This window comes from Balaenoptera borealis (assembly GCF_965194805.1).
Source record: "Balaenoptera borealis genome assembly, chromosome: 12".
Classification (NCBI taxonomy): Eukaryota; Metazoa; Chordata; class Mammalia; order Artiodactyla; family Balaenopteridae; genus Balaenoptera; species Balaenoptera borealis.
In genome coordinates this window covers 29,482,152-29,488,271 of record NC_138869.1, presented here as the reverse complement: position 1 = coordinate 29,488,271, position 6,120 = coordinate 29,482,152, and positions in this window count along the sequence as shown.

The window sequence follows — 6,120 nt, the reverse complement described above, 5'->3', positions numbered from 1 at the left end:
ATAGAAGAGAAGACACAGAAACAGAGCAGTTCTTTTGAAGATGGAGCCAGAGATTGGAACAATGCAGCCCTAGGGAATAAGAACAGCCACCAGAGGCTGGAGGAGGAAAAGGAGGGACTCTCCCCCACAGCCTCCAGAGAGAGCATGGTCCTGCTGACACCGTGATTTCCGACCTCTGGCTTCCAGAACTGTGAGAGAATACAGTTCTGCTGTTTCAAGCCACCCAATTTGTGGTAATGTGTTTCGGAGCAGCAGGAAACTCATACGCCAGCATGTGGGAGGCAGTCACAAAACACTGGAAGAAGAAAAATGAAGAGATTTCGACTCACGTTTTCGTATCAAATCCTTGGACTCTACTGTATACCCAGAGCAGTTCATCCAAGTCGGGTCAGCTAGAAACCGGAAATTTGGGTGGGGGCACATTAAGCTTTGAAATTCCACAGCAGAAGGAAGAAGAAATCCTGAAAAGCCACTAGATGTCACGGCTCACTTTTCCTAGAAGAATATACTGTGTACTTCCTTACCCTGCCCCGCCCCCCCAACACCCATGGCAGATAATGCTTCCAGATAATACCCACTGCTTGCTGAGAGTCAGAGGCACCCCTGACACATCCAGTGGAGACACCAAAGAGCAGGTGGACATTCAGTCTGGAGTTTTGCAGGGACCAGAGCTGGCATTCAGAACGGTTCCAACCTCCACCCTGAGCTCCACGTTTGTGTATCCAACTGATTCCCCCCACCCCATGTGCTACTTTACCAGGCTTTTCCACCTCCAAATTTAGCCCCTTCATTCTTGCAGATACTCTCTTCTCCTTGATTCCTCTCTTGGTCTCACATCCCTCATCCCACACATTGGTGTTAACCGTGAAAATATGCCTAGAATCCAGTCACTTTGCACAATCTCCATTGGTACCACAGACCACCATGTTTTCTAGACTGGACTATTTTAAGAACTTCTTCCCACTTGGTTTTTCTGCTTCTCTCACAGTCTCACTACCTTCTAGTCTCCAATTGGCAGCCAGAGAAAGCTTTTTAAAAGGTAAATCAGGGCTTCCCTGGTGGCACAGTGGTTAAGAATCCGCCTGCCAATGAAGGGGACGCAGGGTTCGATCCCACATGCCGCGGAGCAACTAAGCCCGTGTGCCACAACTACTGAGCCTGCGCTCTAGAGCCCGCGAGCTACAACTACTGAGCCCACGTGCCACAACTACTGAAGCCCACGCGCCTAGAGCCTGTGCTCCTCAACAAGAGAAGCCACCACAATGAGAAGCCCACGCACTGCAACGAAGAATAGCCCCCACTTGCTGCAACTAGAGAAAGCCTGCGTGCAGCAACAAAGACCCAATGCAGCCAAAAATAAATAAATAAATAGACAGATAAATAAATAAATTTAAAAAAGCTAAATCAGGTTGAAAGGACTCCAAGCTCATTCAGAATGGAATTTAGGCTCCTTATCCTGGTCCATAAAGCAATGTATAAACTGTCCCCATCTCCCCATCCTGCCCCTTCCCTCTCTGATTTCATCTCTTCCCACTCTCCCTTCACTACACAGATGGAACCTCCTGGTCTCTTTGCTCCAAGCCTTTGCTCCTGCCTCAGGGCCTTTGTACCTACCATTCCCTCTGTCAGATATCTGCATGGCCTTGTCTCTTCCATTATTCAGTGTCCGATCCAGAGTCACCTCCTCAGAGAGGCCATCTCTGACCACGTTATAAAACAGCATTCCCCCCATCACTTTCTAACTCTTCTACCCTGCTTTATCTTGCTTCTTTCCATATTGCACATCCTGCCAATAAAATGACCTTGGACACTGCGCTTAAAAATTCCACACCCTGCTGAGAAATATCTACAATTTAATCAGAAATCTGTAAGAATTGTGAGAAAGAAAAAAAAAAGCCAGATTCTGGTCAAGTATGTGTGTCTTTTAGACCTGGGAATAGATGGATTTGCTTAGAGTGAAAGAAATGCAAAAACCAACAGCGTGTTCATCTGGGTGAAGAGTCATAAATTACATGTGAATTTAAGGAACACGGGTGAAGTCACGGTCTTTTTCTTTAGGCAACTCTGGAAAAGGGGTTCAGGTGGCAGGTGACACCTCAAAGATCTACCTGCATCATGATTATTAAACTCAGTGAACCTGAAGGCAACCTCCCAAACCGGAAGGGGCTGATATCATTGTTTCCTTAAAGGTTAAGCATATTTCAACCCTTAGGAATTCCCGATTAATCGTAAAAATGTTTAAGAGAATCAAATCTATAGTATTAATATTTACATATTAAATATTTTAATACTAAAACGGTAATTTTATATGCTTATTTTGTCTAGTAGAATGAAGAGATCAGCCAAGTAATACCCATTTAAACTATGAAATTGAGTAATAACTGATCTTGACTTAGGATTTTAATTTAAAATCTTACTAAAATTTTATTAAGTGTTAGAACATTTAAGACACTTTAAGGATTACCCTATTTATTTATTTATTAGCTTAATTTAAAGATTTACAAAATGACTTAAGCACCTAGGAGGACGTATCAAAAACACAAATGAGCTACTAAAAATTAAACTGAATATACAGAATTTATCAACGTAGCTTAATTAAGTTTGCAAATGCAATCAAATATTTTTCAAGTGCCCTTAAAAATGGCTTATATGTTTTAGAAATAGATGTATAAGCTGAGCTTGAACACTTGCTTTCTTCACATGTGACTTTAATAAAGCAATCACTAATTCCTAAAACCAAGATATACTTGAGAACAGTCTTTTCTGTACCCACACCATGGAGGACTTCAATCATTATTTACCTCATTTACCCCTCATTAGAATATAAGCCCCACAAGAATGGTATTTTGTGTGTTAATTCACTGCTGTATTCTCAGTCCCTAGGGCTGTATCTAGCACATAAGTGCTCAGGAAAAGGTTGTTGAGTGGAGATAATTCTCCTTGCCCCAAGATCCTATATGAGTCTCAGGTGCTTAATAAATTCTGAGAGACTAAAGCCCAGTGACAGTATGGAAGATGGCCAAGATCCTGAATGAAGTCAAATGGAAGGGTTCAGAGGCAGTCCAAGGACCATGACTTCCTGGGTCCTCTGCTCTTTAAAGGCATCTTTACTTGCTGCCCTCCTCCATGAAGTCTTCCACTGGACTCAAAGAGTACCTGACATCACTGACATGACTCAACCTTGTGAGGTTACTTTTGTACTTATTTCATCTCCTCTAATGATGGTCTGAAGGGCTCTACATCTCTATACCACGCCAATATCCTCACATGCCTTCCAAATGAATGAATATATAAATGAATGGACAAACAAATGGCACTTTTGTAAAGCGACTTTTGTGCCCATTGCTGCCATAGATGTTAAGAGTCCAGGCTTTGCAACCAGGCTGCACGAGACCACATCCCAATTCCATGGTGTGGTGGTGTGTACCCTCAACCCATGTTTAAGAAATATTATGAATTCTTCAACCTTTAAAAATAAACTCTAGCCTCAATCTGCTACCAGGCAAGATGAAAGGAAATGCTAAACTCAGGACGCCCATGGAAACATTTAAAATTGTTTGTTTAAGATATGTCAATAGATACCTGCAAATGTAAAGACTTACCGGGACATGCAGGCCTCTGGGGGAAGAGTTTCAATGTGGTTTACATTTCAGCTTCAATATTTATAAACAGAATGAAATCCGGAGGGAAGCAGCCCGGGAAGATAAGCCTTTAGGTAAATAGTTCGGGAGGTACCAGAGGCTGCTTCCGGGGATGGGCCATTAGGGCTCAACAATGGGGGTGGTTGGGTAGAGCTGGAGAATAAGTTGAAATGGAAGGAAGAGAAATAAAAGAGACCAGGATTTTAGACCAGGGTTTCTCAAGTTTTAAAATGCACACAAGTCACTTGGGCATCTTGTCAAATGCAGCTTCTGATTCAGTAGGTCTGGGCTGGGGCCCAAGAGTCTGCATTTCTAACAAGCTCCCAGGTGATGCCAATGCCGCTGGGCCGTGGGAAACATTTTGAACAGCAATGGTCTGTGGTAGGAAAGCATCATACACCCCTCCAAAAACATGAGTACCACAAAACAACACCCCCAGAAACCCAGAAATACACACAGTGCTGTATTTATTCTCATCAGGTAGGTGTCTTAGAGGTTGTTTCTTAACATAAACTACCTTGAAAAAGTGCTGATAAGATTCATTTATTTGCTTAACAAATATTTATTGAGCATCTACTAAGTGTCAGACACTGTTCCAAGTTTTTGGGGTACAGTGGTGAGCAACCACAACAAGGTCCCTGATCTCGTGGAGTTTACATTCCAGTATGAAAAATCAGACAAAAATCTCATAAACCCGTATAGAAATCCACAAGCTAAAAAAAGGATGAAATTGTTTCAGGTTGGGATAAATGCCAAAAGAGAATAAAACAGGGTTATAGGTTAGAGACTGGTTTGGGAAGGAGGGCTGTCGGGAGGGGTGCGAAGTAACCAGCCATGCAAAGTTCTAGGGAGAGAGTGTTGCAAGCAATAACAGCAAAGGTCCAAATTGAGAAAGAGTTTGGCAAGTTTGAGGGACAGCAACTCAGTGTAGCTGAGCTGCAGTGACCAATGGGGAGAAAATTAGCCCTGAGCCAGATTACAGTAAGGAGCTGGGACTTTATTCTAAAGGTGATGGGGTTTCAGCAGAGGAGTGATGTGAACATTTTAAAAAGACCACTCTGATCAATTATAAAATCATTAGCAGTGGCACAAGCCATTATGTACTTCCTAATAAAATAGAATATGAAAGACACAGCATCACTTATGATATGGAATATAATCCTGGAATATAAGTATTTAGATCCAACATCTAGTTTATAGGAACGACAGGAGGTAGAAGAACAAGTTCAAAGACGTCACGAGAAAGCGCTTAGACAAACCCAGAAGGTGGGACCACTGGCCTCCTTTCTTTTGAACAAATCAGTGGCATGAAAAAAGGGAGGCGGGGGGCTTCCCTGGTGGCGCAGTGGTTGGGAATCCGCCTGCCAATGCAGGGGACACAGGTTCGAGCCCTGGTCTGGGAAGATCCCACATGCCGCGGAGCAACTAGGCCCGTGAGCCACAACTACTGAGCCTGCGCGTCTGGAGCCTGTGCTCCGCAACAAGAGAGGCCACGATAGTGAGAGGCCCGCGCACCGCGATGAAGAGTGGCCCCCGCTTGCCGCAACTAGAGAAAGCCCTCGCACAGAAACGAAGACCCAACACAGCCAAAAATAAATAAATAAATAATAATTTAAAACTTCCTTATTAAAAAAAAAAAAAAAGGGAGGGGGGTGCTTCAGACGAAGAGACAGTTAAAAGATATCACAATCAGGTTTATGCAATATATGGATCTTACTTGATCGTGGTTCCAATAAACCATCTATCTGTAAGGTGACATTTTTGAAACAACTGGAAACATTTTAAGATGGAAACAGGATCTTAGGTAACAATAGGGAATTCCTTTAATTATTTCAGATGGAATAAGGCATTGCATTTAAGGAGGAGAATGTCCTTACTTTTTATAGATGAATACTGAAGAATTTAGGAGTGAAAACTCATGTTTGAAATTTGCTAATGACATGCTTTGGATGAATAGAGAATAGCAAAAGTGATGGGATGTCACCTCCGAGATTAGGTGATAAAAGCCCTGGGACTTCCATCTTGTTGGCATTCTCTTTCTGGCTCTTTCCTCTTGTTCACTCTGATGAAGCAACTCACCACATCATCAGCTGCCATAGGGAGACATCACTGGGCAAGGAACTGAAGGCAGCCGCTGGCCAACAGCCTGCAAAAGACTGAATCTTGTCAACAACTATGAGAGTGAGCTTGGAAGCAGATCGCTCCCCAGTCAGCCTAGAGGTGACTACGACATCCGTGACTGTAGCCTGTAAGAGACCCTAAAGGGGTCTCAGACCCAGCTAACCATACCTGGATTCCTGATCCACAGATGCTGCTGTGACATCACACAAATGTGTGTTAAGTTAATAAGTTTGGAGGTGATTTGTTATGCAGCATTAGATGATAGATATATAGACAGACAGACAAGCAGATATATCAATAGATTATATAATATACCATTATTATATAGATTTACCATAATTCATTTAACGAATCGATT